We start from the raw sequence: 16,691 nt of genomic DNA on the forward strand, positions 1-16,691 counted from the left end.
TTTCTTTTTTCTGTCCTTTACATTAGGGCCAGACTAACTTTCTGGGGGAAAAAGCCCCAAAATAGATCTGACTGTGTCATTTTACCTCTTAAGATGGTTCCCCCTTAAATACAGAATAATATTTGGTCTCCTTTTTTGTCCACAGTCTCATCTCAGCTTAAGTTTCTCCATTCATTTTATATAACACAATTTCCACCGTCCACAACATTGCAAGCCATAAATGGCAGTACTGTCAGGTGATCGTAAACTGAAGAGACAACTCTGCCTTTCTCTTATGGGTCCAGCTCTGTCCCATCTTGCACACTTGCTTCTGCTAGCTTCTTTTCCAGGAATTTTCCATTTTATCTGCCTTCAAAGACATTTCTCAATTAATAAGTACTCCAGAAAGCCTCTCAAGAGGCCTCCAATTGGGATAAATTCCCTTGTCCTTTATTTTCTCACAGCCCATTGGTTGCACTTAGTTTTTTTGGGCTTCCCTGGTGGCTCAGACGGTAAAGCGTCTGCCTGCAATGCGGGAGACCCAGGTTCGATTCCTGGGTAGGGAAGATCCCCTGGAGAAGGAAATGGCAATCCACTCCAGCATTCTTGCTCGGAAAATCCCATGGACGGAGGAGCCTGATAGGTGACCTGCAAAGAGTCAGACAAGACTAAATGACTTCACTTTCATTTATCAGACTCTGCTTTGGTTTATTTGAGTAAATACCTCTCTCCCTCAGTGGACCGTCAGTCTGTGGAGTGGAGGTATTTACTGCCTTATTTTTCTTCACATTCATTGATAGCACCCATCCCAGGACCTTTTTTTTGGGGGGGGGAGTCCCCTCATTTAATATTTTTAAAATTGACATATAGTTGATTTACACTGTTGTGTTAGTTTCAAGGAAAGCATGGTGATTCTGGTTTACATACCAACTCAGGTCATATGGTGGGGGCAGATGATTATGAGATGGTGGTCTCACTTAAATTTTTTGGAATGAGTTTCCTATAGGAAGGGAGGTTTGGTTACAAGAAGAAAGGGGAAAGGAATATTATGCTGGGCAGATGATATTACAATCCACTACAGAGGTGGACTTTTGTAAAGTTAATCCTGTTGTGATGGTGCTCATGGCCCTGGTTGAAATATTCATAGAGTCACAATGCCCTAAGACAAAAGGATGATCTAGCCAAGGGTGAACACTCTTTGTAATGCTAGTCTTGCCTGAAATTGAGTTACAGATTCTTACATAAGCTAAAAAATAATTTCCCTTTCCAACGGACATGTCAGCTGAACCCAACTTTATGAATTGGCTAATTGCTTTCCCTACTGTGTATATTAACTGCTGAGCTCTTGGAAAGAATTGAATTCTTTTTGGTGAGAGACTGATGAAAATCTTGAGCCACATGAGCCAGTCATCCAATTGTTTAACATTCAATTGAAAAGATATCCTTTTTTAGACTGTTGGTTTGAAGGTTGATGGAGTATTGCTCTTGATACAGTGCTCAAGGTAATAAAAATTGTAGAACTATTAGAATTCTGATATTGTCACAAATGGTACTATGTAAGAGTCCAGCTCAGGGCCCTTCTCTGAGACTGCAGTATATTCACAGATCTGGTTGTCATTTGGGAAAAGCACATTGAGAGTCAGCTTCCTCTGTAATTGGTTAACACTCTTCTTTCTCCATGGAGTCAAGTAATAGAAAAATAAATGCAGAGTAAATAGAATTTCATGCTTGTGCAAGTCACTGGCAAAATCATCCTTGAGTCATGCAGGCAGACATGTTCTTTTCAGAGGAAAGTTTGGAAGGGAAACATTTTATGTCAATCTTCCTTCTCTTAATTTACCCTCTTTCAAGTTCTAGTTTTAAAATGCTACTTCTTTCCAGAGAGATGTATTGGGAAGGGAATGGACTCTGCACCTGTCCTATTGCAGCATTATCAAATGAGTGATTTATTCATGCAGATTTTGAATACTAGAAAACTATTAAATATTAATATTTATTATAAATTAATATAAATATTAATATTTAATATTAAAAATATTAAAAACTATTATCTAAAGTATCTACTCATTATTTTTGTTGTGCAAATCACAAATAGAAGAGCAAAGTAGATAAAGTTTGCTGTGGCAGATAAATTACCTCAAATTCGTTGGGTCTCTGTATTGTCTCTTTCTATCATAGACACAAACACACACACACATGCGCACACACACGTGCACACCACCCCCCTCCACCACTGTCCTACCTTATCACTCTTCCTGCTGTGTTGTGTTAGTTTTCCATTGCTGCTCTAACAAATTATCAGACTTAGTGGCTCAGATAATATACATTTATTATCTTACAATTCTGGAGGTTGAAGTCCAGAAGACCAAAATGGATCTCACTGGGCTAAAAACCAAGATGTCAGCAGATCTGAATTCCTTGCTGGAGGCTCTCAGGCAGAATCTCTTTCCTTTCCTTTTCCAGCTTCTAGAGGCTACATTGCTTGACTTGTGGCTCCATCCTCCATCTTCAAACCAGCAATGACCAGTCAACTCTTTCTCGTGGGGGATGACTCTGACCTACCCTCTGTCTCCCTTTCCCAGTGTTAAGGCTCTTTTAATTAGATTGGACCCATCTAGGTAATCGAGGATAATCTCTATTTTAAAGTTAGATGATTATTAACATTAATTCCATCTTCAGCCTCAGGAGAAGGCAATGGCACCCCATTCCAGTACTCTTGCCTGGAAAATCCCATGGACGGAGGAGCCTGGTAGGCTGCAGTCCATGGGGTCGCTAAGAGTCGGACACGACTGAGCGACTTCCCTTTCACTTTTCACTTTCATGCATTGGAGAAGGCAATGGCAACCCGCTCCAGTGTTCTTGCCTGGAGAATCCAAGGGACGGGGGAGCCTGGTGGGCTGCCGTCTATGGGGTCGCACAGAGTCGGACATGACTGAAGTGACTTAGCAGCAGCAGCAGCATCTTCAGCCTTAGTTCCCCTTTTCCATTATTGCCTAGCACGTTCTCAGATTCTGGGGATTGAGAAGTGGACATCTTTGCCAGGGTGAGGGGGTGTGTTGTTCTTCTACCACATATGTCAAGTGTTCCAGACTTAATTCTGTTCACTCAGATCAGATCAGATCAGTCGCTCAGTCGTGTCCGACCCTTTGCGACCCCATGAATCGCAGCAGGCCAGGCCTCCCTGTCCATCACCAACTCCCGGAGTTCACTGAGACTCACGTCCATTGAGTCAGTGATGCCATCCAGCCATCTCATCCTCTGTTGTCCCCTTTTCCTCCTGCCCCCAATCCCTCCCAGCATCAGAGTCTTTTCCAATGAGTCAACTCTTTGCATGAGGTGGCCAAAGTACTGGAGTTTCAGCTTTAGCATCATTCCTTCCAAAGAAATCCCAGGGCTGATCTCCCTCAGAATGGACTGGTTGGATCTCCTTGCAGTCCAAGGGACTCTCAAGAGTCTTCTCCAACACCACAGTTCAAAAGCATCAATTCTTCAGTGCTCAGCCTTCTTTACCAGAATCCTTCACACTCATGTAAGGCTATTGTTTCCAAAAGATCTTGGAGTATAATGGACAGATAGGAACACCAGAATAGGAGACAGAAGGCCAGGGTTAGAAAACGGCCTCTTCATTTATGAGCTATGTAACTTTGGCAAATCACTTAACTTCCTGGAGCCTCCACTTCCTCATCCATGGCCTTTTCCTCCTTTCTTTATCAAAGTATACCTGTTCTGCATCCTTTTTAATAGGGCTCAACTGAGACCTCAAGATAATATGGAAAATACTAATTCAAGCTAAGGCATTAATAAGTGATAGTGGTTTCATGCATCACCACACCCTTCCTTCTAACCCCCATAACCCTCTCAATTACTATTTATATTTTATAAGATGAATTCACCTGGAAGGAAGTCATTTTATTAAGTGTGCAGCAAATGTGAATGGACTGGGCTGCTGTCTACCTTTTAAAGCTGGCTTTGTCCCTGAACATTTAAGGAGAAAGTATCTACCAGATGACCAGAGGGTATGGTTTACCCTGGATATTCCAGTTTATACCTTTTGCTTTGTTTTACTCTCAAGTGTCCTTATTTAGATGATAAATTATATGGTCACTGTATTTATTGGGTTGGCCAAAATTTTGTTTAGGTTTTTCTGTAACATCATCTGAAAAAACCCAAATGAACTTTTTAGTCAATAAAATATTTGGCACTTGTAAATGTCTTGAGTGTATTTATAAAATTCTCCTTTTACCTTAAATTTTCATGAAGGCAGGAGCATTTTTATTTTGTAGTTTCTCCTGTAACTACCCTAGAATCTGTATACCATGGGTTCTGGGTAGCTGTTTCTAACTAACTATATTCTTTATTTTGAAGTTCAGCCATCATTATTTCTCCATGTTTATAAACTATCTATTATGAACTGAGTTGGTTCCCTCCCACCCCATTCATATGTCAAAGTCCTAACCCTAAATTTGACTGTATTTGGAGAGAGGGCCTTTAAGGAGACAATTAACATTAAGTGAAGTCATGAGGATGGGGCTCTAATCCAATAGAACTGGTATTATTACATGAAGAGGGAGAGAGACAAGGGATGTCCATGCACAGAGAAAAGGCCGTGTTGAGGACACAAATGACACCACCACCTGCAAGCCAGAGAAAGAGAGGTGTCAGGAGAAATCAAACTTGCCAACATGTTCTGTTAGACTCCCCTCAGTCAGAACTGTGAGGAATGAATTTCTGCTGTTTAAGCTACGTAGTCTGTGGTTATTTGTTATGTCAGCCCTAGCAGACTAATATGGCTGGTGCACTGGGATGACCCAGAGGGATGGTACGGGGAGGGAGATGGGAGGGGGGTTCAGGATGGGGGACACATGTACACCCGTGGTGGATGCATGTTGATGTATGGCAAAACCAATACAATATTGTAAAGTAATAATAATGAAAAAAAAAAAAAACAGATATTGTTAAAAATGCAGTTTCCTGACTACTATCTCAGACTGAATCAGAATTTCTGTGGTGGGGCTCAAGAAAGCTCAGGTGATTCTTATATACATTAAATTTTAGAATTGCTGAAATATGGACCTCAGGGCACTAAGAAGGGGGAGGGGCTTTTTCATATATCTTTGTCATGTCAAGTTTTTGTTCTCTTTTCAGGGACTTTCTACCTAGGTGTTAGCAGAAAATAGAGATTGAATATCTCAGTTATCTTTGGCATATCTGGAATTGTCAGTGAAAATTCCAGAAAGCCTGGAGGCTATGGGGACTATACATTCAAGATAAATCAAGGAAGAGAGGAATTTATTATTTTAGGGAGAAGTTGGTATCAAGACTAATCTAGAATTGGTTCTTAAAAAAGGTCATTGAAGTTGGATTTGACATTTGGCCACTGTTCTCCTTCTTCCTTCTCTGGGGCTAGTGCCCAATACTTGGAAATAACACTTTGCCCATTTCCTTAGGGGCACTTAAGAAACTTTGGCTTTCAGTTCTATGCCTTTTGACTACTTACCTCTAATATAGATGCACTTAGTCCTCAGAGCTTGAGTCCCATCTCGTTGGAAACTAGATTAGGAACAGGACACCTAAGAGGCATGGATTCAATAAATATCCTATTCTATGATGCATGAGATGTTCATGCCTCAAAAGTTAGGTACAACCTCAGAGTCAGTCTTAGTTGTAATTAGCATGAATCCTTGCTGATTTCATGGACTATGGAAGTCCAAAACCTTTCCCTGCATCCCTAAAAATTCAAGTCTCCTCCAAATAATCCACATATGTAAAGTATTATCAGTGTAGAATTTACTGCAATTTTATAGAGGCTATGGAGAATAATTTACATTACAGCAATGCAAATGACTTTAACATGTACCACAGACAGTATTAGCTACCACAGTCCTGTGGAGTTTCACTAACTTGTTCTCTGAACCCAAGTCTCTTTCTAGCTGGCCAATTTCTTTCATGTTCTCTCATATTCTAAGATATCAACAAAATTCCTTCCCCATTCCATTCATAGCAACAACGTGCCCATGCTAAGACTTGGTGCCGCCTACTTATCCAGGTTGTTTTTTTTGGAGGGGGAAGAGGTAGGGGGAGTGGTGGGGAGGGTCACTTTCTATCTTTCTGCCTTAAACACCTACTAAGGCAGTCTTCCAATCCAAGACAGTGTTATTCTTGAGAGAAATTCCGGTGACCAAATTTGTCACCATCTCTTTTCTCAAAGATACAATTATTGCTGTTATTACCATGAAGCAGATAAAGATATGGCTAAATAAAAAGAACTATAATACATGGTCAAGAGAAGAAAACTAAGTTTACTCAACTTGTCGTATATGTCCAGCACAAAGTAGGTGTTTTATGTGTTTTCTTATATAGTCCTCATGGTAAACATGTAAGGTGGAGGATCATTATTTGTCCCATATTCTTAGAAAAATAAGGATTGGACTGGTCAAATAACTTCACCTAGTAAAAGGAAAATCCAGTATGTAAATTCATGCCTGAGTCTTAACACTTTTATGTGCCCTTGGAAAAGTCATGTTCCCTCGCTGCATTTCAGTTCCTTATCTATAAAAAAGAAGCTCAGATCAAATAGCTTCTAAAGGCTTTTTAAGCATAGACAAACATGTTCTGTGACCTCTCCTTACTCCACTTGAAAAGTAAAACTGGAAGCTATAGTGTGCTTTGCTTAATTAAGACAGGACCTCATTAACATATAGATCCTATTTTTCTTTTTTATTGTCCTGCCCCTGAAGTTGATAAGTTATGTGTATTTTATTTATTTGTATACTGGAGAGCGACTGGATTTTAGGTACATGAGGTTCCAAATGTTTTAAAAGTAGGATTGATTTGCTTCAAATTCCATTTTCCAATTTTTAAAAATATTTTCAACTTTGTCCTGAAACAGAAAGGCTCAATGGTCCTTGCAGTGTTAATGAATTGTATGGCAACTTTGCCCTTGGTTATGAGAAGCTGTATATGGGATGTTCAGACAGAAGTCTCCTCTCCTGAGCCATAGCTATCAATTCCAAACTGTGAAGGCTGTTTCTCACACTGAGAATCATGGGTTGAAATGCTGCCATCTCTTCCAGTGTCTGTGTTGGTAGGGGAGGCAGGACCAAAGACAGAAGCACCCATTATCATGATAAATACTCAGAGCAGGCTGTACTACAACAGTGGCTGATGGAGAGGAGATTGTATGGTTTTAGGAAGCCTGTATTAGTAGAAAAAATATCACTGTATAAGATGCTATACATCATGAAATTAGTGGCTAGGTATTGGCTAAGTCATTATCCCCATGAAGAAGAGGAAGTAGGAGGGTGGCATATAGGATCCTATTTGAATTTGGTTGAAAATAGAGAAAACAAAGGGAATTCTCAGGAGAGATACTAGAGACTGTGCTTTTTGTATAAAAGTTGGTCACTTGGGTTATGCTGTCCCTGTCTGGCTAATCCTATTCTTCCAATAAATAGAAATAGTTATAATAGATACCACTTACATTTATAGTGCTTTGTATACATTATTTTATTTCACCATCACAACAACCCTAGATAGATAGATGTTATTGTCCAGATTATACAGATGAGGAAGCTGAGGCTCAATGAGGTTAAATGACTTTCCCAAGGTCATATAGCTACTGAGTATCTGCACCAGAATGTGAACTCAGGTAGCTGCCTTCTCCTCCTTCCTGCTCTCTTCCCCATTACCTTCATTGTTTACACTCTCCTACCTCAGCCTGAATATCAAGTGATTACCTTGTGGAATAATTTGTGAAATACTTTCCAAGAGAGTTAATATTGGTGGGCTAAATAAATAAATAATAGTAGACTGATTAACTGTTCAAGCAATTACATATTCATTGAATGGTTACTGTACATTTGTCCTGGGGATACAGTGTTACAAAAACACCAGAATAACCCTTGCTGTCTTAAAACACAGAATGTAATTGCTGGAGCTGTCCGCAGTGATAGCCAAGCTATGTATAGCAATTTAAGTTTAAATTATTTAAAGTCAAAGAGTTAATGCAGTCTCTCAGTTACATTAACATTTCAAGGACTCAAGAGCCACATGCTAATGACCACTGTACTGGGCAGCACAGATATGGAACATTTATTTCCATTCTCGTTGCAAGTTCGATTGGACAACACTTAGATAATTAATATGGTGGCTGAGATGCTAAAGAATCTGCCTGCAATGTAGGAGAGCAGGGTTCGATCCCTGGGTCAGGAAGATCCCCTGGAGAAGGGAATGGCAACATACTCTAGTATTCTTGCCTGGAGAATTCCATGGACAGTCCATGGGGTAGCAGAGTCAGACACGACTGAGCAACTATCACTTTTTTCACTTTAGATAATTAATAACAATTGGGTTGAGTGAGAAAGAAGAGTGACAGGGTGTTAAAGAATTCATATTAAATGGGTTATCTAGTCTAGGAGGCTTTCCTGGGGGAAGTGACAATTGAGCTGAGCTTTCAGTCCGAAATAACTAAGCCAATATTGCCAAGTGAGGCATCTTCTGCAGATACTCCCTGTGTGTGTGCTCAGTCATATCTGGCTCTTTGTGACCCCATGGACTGTAGCCCACTGGGCTCCTATCTCCATGGGATTCTCCAGGCAAGAATACTTGAGTGGGTCGCCATGCTCTCCTCCAGGGCACCTTCCCGACACAGGGATCGAACCTGTATCTCATTATGTCTCCTGCATCGCAGGCAGATTCTTTACTGCTGAGCCACCTAGGGAGCCCTAAATACTTCCTGCTATGAGGTAAATTAACTTTGGAAATGACAGCAGTGGATTTGATCAACTTGTCCAGGGTGTAAAGGCACCTACCTTCTCCCTTCAATGGACCCAAACTTAGCCAAACAAGATAAAAGAATAGAGGAAGTACAGAACTGTCTCACACCTGTGCTCATTCAGATAAGGATGGTAGTAGAGCCTGGGGCCATGAATTATTGCAAGTCAGGTCCTGTATTCATTTTTGGTGCTTTGTTTAAAAAAAAAAAAAAAAAAAAGCTCTGTAACTCTTTTTGAGATACTTGGAGATCCAAACCTGGCTGTCAGTATTAAGTTTGATAGAATAATAATATGGTTCAGAGTATATCCTGAGCGGGGGAGAAGGTGTTTGTGCTTAGATACATCTGTGCTGTGTCGAGAGCTACATGTTCTATGAGCCTCTCTAGCTTGAACACCCACACATCTGCAGGCAGGGAGTTCAGTTCAGGTTCACAATCTAGCTAAGATGCAACTGTGAGGTGTTCGCTCTATCTTTAATTAGAATGGAATGCAATTGCAGTTTGTCTCCATCATCATCTATATCTCATCATTTAGGTCTGTCATCTATCTCTATCACCTATCATTGTGATCTATTATATATCTATTCTCCAGAAGTCCTAGGCAGAATCTTCAAAGCTATACAAATCCTAAATCCCTCCTTTTGGTGTATTCCACTCAGGCCCAGATTCTTTCTCTGACTAGGGCACCAAGGCTGTTCTTTCCAATGTCAACATCATGAACTAGGAATATTTTGTGTTTACTATGCAGAGGCAGAAAACAGTCTCCAAAAGGTGAATTTGACTTGACCGATAACATGATATCACAATTAGTTATGTCAATAAAAACCACCAATAAAGGGACTTCCTGGCTGGTCTAGTGGTTGAGATTCTGTGCTTCCATTGCAGGGGGCGCAAGTTCTATCCCTGGAGGGGAAACTAAGATCCTGTATCATGGCTGTGTGGCACAGCCAAAAGAAAACCAAACCAACCGCTAATAAAAGCTGTGTATTTGGTATCATAGAAATGGGCAAAAAATCAGGTTGATTCTATGAACTTCTCAACTCTCAGCCAAACATATTAGTATCATGTGGGAGTCACAGTACCAAGAATTGGAATGGCTGGGTTCTCCAAAAGCTTCCCAGTTTTTTAAACACAGAAACAGCTATGTCAGCCTCTGTGTGTCTGCCTGCTGTTTGTCTCACTTCCATATTAAAGTTTTTTTTTTTTTTTAAATACATCCCATTGCTACTATTTTTTTTTTTGAAGGGGCTCTGTTTCTGTAGATGATAGTCTCCTTAAATACTGATTCTTCCTCTTTGATTTAGCTTCCTTCTTGCAGTTGCCCCTCAGGGATCTTGACACACTGGATATGGCTGGAATCCAGGTCCTGTCTCTCTCAGTTTTCGTCGCATGTTCTGAGCTTTGTCAGAGCCATTCTGTATCTGATTTATCTTCTGCCAGGATGGTGGCTCCATATTCAATCTGTTTGCCAAGTGCTTCTGAGGCAGCATTTTCAAAGCAGATAATTTAATTTCTCCATTTTCAGAAAGCAAAGAACAAGCCACCTTATTAACTGGAAATGTGCTTATTTGATGCTGTGTGGGGGCTGACATTATCCCCCTGAATCTTAGGAAGCTCATTGTGTTCCTGAGGTTTAATTCTCCTTCTTAAAAATCTCTGTGATTTTCCCACCCCCCACCCCCACACATATCCTCAGATGCAGACATACTTACATACTTCCAACTTTTCCAATTCTCTCAGTTCTTTGAGACTCAGTGTAAGTCTCCTCCTCTCCTTGTATTCTTCCCCAGTGAGGGAGCCTGTGTTGCTTTTTCTCATCTCGTTCACTGCCTGTTGTCTGCAACATACCATTCAGCATGTGCTTATTACATTGTCTTATTTTATCCATTGAACTTCAGGTTACATGCAGTGGTGGTGAGCCATTGTAGAGTTTTGTGTGAATAGTTACATGATCTGATTAGTGATTTACAAAGATGACTGATGGCATGGAGGCTGATTAGGAGGTTGAGATATTGGAGGAGTGAGGGAGTGAGTACCATGGCAATAAAAATTAAGAGAAAGCACAGATTTTAGAGGTGTTTGGGAGCAAAATCGATAGGACTTACTGATTGATCGGATGAGAAGGGCCAGAGGCAGAGAGGAGAAGTCTAGAATTGACTCTCAGGTTTCTGGTTTGGACCACTGGGTGGGTGTTAGTGCCACTCACTGAGGCAAGGAACAGGTCAGCCCACTCCCTCATGGGTCTCCTCCCCTTCCTCCTGCAATCCCATATGGGTCCACAGTAGGTGCTCAAAAATGCATGATATTACTTTTATTCTGTTAAGAGGGAAGAGAAAGTCTTGCCTTTTCTTTGTGTCCTGCCTTAGCTTATGTAAGATACTTCCTGCAGTGGAAGGATGTTAGTTTCATGGCCTCTTTGTTGTTGCTACTCTAGGAATCTTCTCTCTGCTGCTGTGATCTATTTTTGCATTTCTGTGGTCTATGATGCAAGTTCTGGGCTCACTACTGGGCTTACCAGTCCGGTAGTGCCACATACTTCTCCTTGTCCACAAAATGATCTCATCACAGCAGTCACCTACATTTGAACAGTGATTTAGAATTTAGCAGGCATGTTCAGATGTGCTTTATCTCCTTTGCTCCCTATGACTGCATGTGAGGTAGGCAGTTAGGTAGGTTTAACTGTCCCTGTTTCATAGATAAAGGAGTTTAGGCTGTTGGAGATACAACCTGTGGCATAACTGGGACTCTGCCTCCACATCCATTGTATTTACTTTAATTGGTCAAGTCAATTCTTGCCTCGCTGTCTGGTACCCATGTGTTTCCAGACTCCTCATGACCTGTCCGACTTCTGCCCTCGTCCACTGTGACCTCCTGCTTTTGGTTTACCTGCCTTGCTCATACCTATACTTTGCCCTGTATATATACATCCCTTGCTTTGGCTTTCCCAGTCCAGGCACCTTCCCCTGTTCCTGTTATACTTGTACTACAGTCTTGGCATTGACACAAGACTTGCAGATGAATTTGTGCCACTGGAACTTTTTCTTCCCCAAAACATAGAGGAACACCCACTTTTAGTCTGTTGGACCTGAGGTAATACTGGCCTTTGAACTCTGTTACTTGCAAAATGTTACATTTGTGGATATGAGCAGTGAAAAAATGCATAATAAGCAAGGCAAGATTTCCAACCCACATTCTGCCTCCTCCAGCACAGATCTCCTTTAAGCATTTCAATGGGCTGCATTGCCTCTATCTCCCTGTGAGTACATGAATCTCCATATTTAAATGTTTGGTATTGAGCATTTGGGACAATTTTTCATTAATATGATAGCAACAAACAGCTTTCTGGATTGTATAGATTGTTGGTAGGTACCGTCTTCTCAACACTGAAATGGTTTCATGGGTGGCCCTCTGTATGTGAGTCTCTGTAGACCCAGTGGGAGCCAGGGTTGCTTAAGTTTCCTTAGCACTTCAGTGTTTTATCGGAGAAGGCAATGGCATCCCACTCCAGCACTCTTGCCTGGAAAATCCCACAGACGGAGGAACCTGGTGGGCTGCAGTCCATGGGGTCGCTGAGGGTCGGACATGACTGAACGACTTCCCTTCAGTGTTTTATAGTTGAGCAGCAAGCATTTGAGAATCACCTACTGACAGGGATGTTATAAACAAACTCCTTGCTCTTGAGCCTACCATTTAATTGGGAAGGGAAACCTTACGTTTTTTCCCACCATGACTGCGCAGCACACAACACAGTTATAAACTTATGCTAGGGAGATTGGGACAGAAAATGAGATACGGGTCAGGCTGCTTAAAGAAGCTTCCTGAAAGGGAGGACCTTTGAACTGATGCTGAGAGCATGGGTTAAGGTTTTGATTGCAGCGTATGTTTGTGAATCAGTGTTAGTGCTACTATTTTGGGATAGCAGAATGGCATGATAGAAACCCCATATTTAATTCTTTTTCAAAGAATATTTCTTTTTCATCTCAGATGACAAGTTCAGGAGGGGGCCTGTCAAAGGAGATTTTGTTTCCCCCCCCCCCTTTTTTTTTTTGATTATGCCAAATCTTACATTCTGTGTTCCACCATTCTACGGTTTGGTTCTTTTGCAATATGATTTTAGGATCTGGTGTGAACTTAGTCCAGGACACTCCTTTTCCAAATCAGTTTTCCACTTTAGGTGAAAACTGAGTTTGTACTTTTGAGATAATTGTTCTAAGAAGACAGTGCTGCTAAAATACAGGCTAGAATAGAAAAGTTAACTTTGTGTAGGTCTGAGATGAAATTTTCTCTGTTCTTCCTTGGCAAAGATGATGCTGTGACTGGGGAGCCTTCTCAGAGTGACAGATCTGTGTGGGCTGAAGCCCCAGTTTGATCATGAGGGGGCGGGAGATGGAAATTTCTTTTCTTTATGATGGGTTCTGATGCTGGCAACTGTATGCTCTGGGAGCTACTGTTGGGGGCATGATGCATGCCTTGTTTCTCAGTGGGACATTATGGAGCAAATAGCATCTGAAACATGTTGTTGCAAATGAGACAGAGTGCAGGATAATGATGAACAGAGTAAATAATAATTTGTTGCATAGAACAGATTTGTCAGAGCTGTGGCCTGCACAAATGTTGCATCCAATATCAAACCCAGTAGCTAGACCCAGTGTTTCACTTTTTTCGAAGATTTTCCTAGATGATAGGGTGGACTGGGATAAATTCCATGTCTCAATTTGGGTGAGGGGATTGTTAAAGAAAAATGGGCTGAAATAGTTGGTCCTTGACCAACTGTGAAGTTGGAAAAATATGTCTAATATCCTACCTTTCTATTCATTTCGTTGCTTTGCTCTTGTTATTCTCCACTGGTGAATCTAGAATCCCTCTCTGTTAAGGTTATAGTGAAACATCAGTGGTAACTTTTTTAGAGAGGGGAATATACCTGGGATACAGGGGTGATGGCAGGACTGCCTGGTGTAAAAGACTCTGTCTCCAGAAGAGGAGGCTTAGTGTAAGCATGATGCCCTGGGAATGGGACAAATTCTTATGGACCATGGCTGGAAATTGATTGAAGGACTCATTAGTAGGAATTTGAGTCTCTCCTGGGGGTCCACCTGTTTGCTGAATAGACAACACCTTGTGGAGGGATAAAAAAAATGAAGGTGCATATATATTAATAAAAATATTCTCAAGGACTTGTTTAGGATGGATTCAAAAGGGAGAAATTATCTACAGGGTAAAATTAATAACATTTACTGAACCCTTGTCATATGGCAAGCATATTATATAAAATTTGTATCTAATTCTCATGATAAGATTATGAGGTAGGCAGTTTTATTATTCACATTTTATGTACAGATAAAATGAAGTCAAGTTACCCGGGGTCAGAGAACTGAAAGTGATTGAACTAGGATTGATTGATGCATTGATTTTTTTAAATTGAGATAAAATGCATAACATAAAATTTATCATTTAACCTCCTTGAATCAGGATTAGTTTTTCATTCTATTTTCAAAGTTATCCCTCATGGCAGCGGTGGCGGTGGCTGGTTGGGTGCAGCGCTATAGCAACTGAGTTGCTGCTAGCCTGGTGGCCGAGCGTTGAGCTCCAGCCTGGCCTCCACATGCCCCCAGGGCGCCACACACCTAATGCTGCCCCGGCACTGAGCCCGCCCCGGCCAGGATGATGGTGGAGTATTTCTTGGGCCAGAGCATGCTCTGGAGTTCGTGGGAGCAAGTGTTTGCTGCCTTCTGGCAGTGGTCCCAAATCCCTGTAGTAAACATGCCTTGATGCAAGACATAGTGCACCGAGAGGTGACCTCTGACCAGAAGCTCCTGTCCGAGGACTCCTGACCAAGATGAATAGGATGCCCCGCTGGGCTGAGCAACTGTTTCTTGCCAGTGTTGCTCACTCAGTGTACATCCTGGAAGATTCTATTGTGGACCCATGAAACCAAACCATGGCCACCTTCATCTGGAACATCAACCATACCCAGCTGATGGTGGTGGAGGAATGATGTGTTTACTGTGTGAACTCTGACAACAGTGGCTGGACTGAAATCTGCCAGGAAACCTGGGTCTCCTCTGGCTTATTTGGCATCTCCAGAGATGTTCAGGAATTTGGTCTTGCATGGTTCAAAAGCAACATGACCATGACTATGAAAGGTTTTGAATACATCTTGGCCAAGCTGCAAGGTGAGGCTCCTCCCAAAACCCTTGGTGAAACAGCCAAGGAAGCCAAGGAGAAGGCCAAGGAGATGGCAGTGGCAGCTACGGAGAATGCCAAGGACCTTGCCAGCAAGGCAGCCACCAAGAAGCAGCAGCAGCAGCAGCAGCAGCAGTAGCAGTTCATGTAGCCAGCCCAGGCCCTGAGGCAGCAGCCTAGCAGACTACCGACTCCAGTCCCTGTGCCCTCTCCTCCTCTACTTTATTATTAAAAGCCAGCTTTCAGTCTTGTTGACTGTGTGGATGGTGGGCTGGGAGTAGGTGCCCTGTTTGGCATCTCCAGCACAGCTGGTCAGTTACCCATGTGTGAGCTGGGCCTCCTTACTCCTGCATCAGGTGGCTGAAGACAGAGGCCCAGTGACTTGCCCAGGGTGACTGCATCCAGGTGAAATCGTTGTAAATGCTAGACTGTAAGCTCCGTGATGGCAGGGACTGTTGTTTTATCCTCTGATGTGTCCCAAGTATATGAAACAAAATCTTACGTGTAACAGGCACTCAATAAATACTTATTGAAATTAAAAAAAAATTATCATACAGTGCAGTTGTCTTATTTGGTGTGCATTTTTGAGTTCTTACACACACATAGAATCACAAAACTACCACCACAATGAAGATACAGAATAGTTCCCTCTCCTCTGAAAGCTCCCTTATGCTGTTCCATTTGAGTTAAACCCTCTACTCACTTCTAACCTCTATTCGCTGTGTAAACAACTGATCAGTTTTCTATCACTATAGTTTTTTTTTTTCCAGAATGTCATATTCATGAAATTATACAATTGTTGTTCAGTCATTCAGTCATCTCAGACTCTCTGTGACCCCACAGACTGCAGCACACCAGGCTTCCCTATCCTTTACTATCTCCTGGAGCTTGCTCAAACTCATGTCCATTGAGTTGGTGATGACATCCAACCATCTCATCCTCTGTTGTCCCCTTCTCCCACCTTCAATCTTTCCCAGCAACAGGGGCTTTTCTAACAATTGGGCTATTCACATAAGTTGGCCAAAGTATTGGAGCTTCAGCATCAGCCCTTCCAGTGAATATTCAGGGTTGATTTTCTTTAGGATTGATTGGTTTGATCTCCTTGCTGTCCAAGGGACTCTCAAGAGTCTTCTCCAGCACCACAGTTCAAAACCATCAATTCTTTGGCACTCAGCCTTCTTTATGGTCCAACTCTCACATCCATACATGACCACTGGAAAAACAATAGCCTTGACTGTTCAAACCTTTGTCAGCAAAGTAATGTCTCTGCTCCTTTATATGCTGTTTAGGTTTGTCATAGCTTTTTTTTTTTTTTTTTTTTTTTACTGGTTATTATGTGATTTAATGAAATATGTAATTGGAGGAGCACAATAGAATTACATTGTGAAATGTAAATAATACACACAAGACAGAGCCCAGATAGATATAAATAAGCACAAGGTATTAGTAAATAATATAAGCTGCTGACTCAGAATCCAATCATCAGATCAGATCAGATCAGTCTGTCAGTCATGTCCGACTCTTTGCGACCCCATGAATCACAGCACACCAGGCCTCCCTGTCCATTTCAAGGAGAAGCAACTTTTAATTTCATTGTTGCAGTCACCATCTGCAGTAGTTTTGGAGCCCAAGAAAATAAAGTTTCTCACTGTTTCCATTATTTCCCCATGTATTTGCCATGAAGTGATGGGACCAGATGCCATAATCTTAGTTTTCTGAATGTTGAGTTTTAAGCCAACTTTTTCATTCTCCTCTT

General features: G+C 41.6%; 1 non-coding gene and 1 pseudogene across 1 annotated transcript; both read left to right on the forward strand.

Moving 5' to 3' along the window:
* Positions 1-473: 473 nt before the first annotated feature.
* TRNAC-GCA (transfer RNA cysteine (anticodon GCA)) lies at positions 474-545 on the forward strand. The gene has a single exon. It is a non-coding gene; the product is annotated as a tRNA-Cys (tRNA).
* Positions 546-12,838: 12,293 nt separating this feature from the next.
* Positions 12,839-16,244, forward strand: LOC112445093 (PRELI domain-containing protein 1, mitochondrial-like; annotated as a pseudogene).
* The last annotated feature ends 447 nt before the right edge of the window (positions 16,245-16,691 follow it).

This window comes from Bos taurus, chromosome X, assembly GCF_002263795.3.
Source record: "Bos taurus isolate L1 Dominette 01449 registration number 42190680 breed Hereford chromosome X, ARS-UCD2.0, whole genome shotgun sequence".
Classification (NCBI taxonomy): Eukaryota; Metazoa; Chordata; class Mammalia; order Artiodactyla; family Bovidae; genus Bos; species Bos taurus.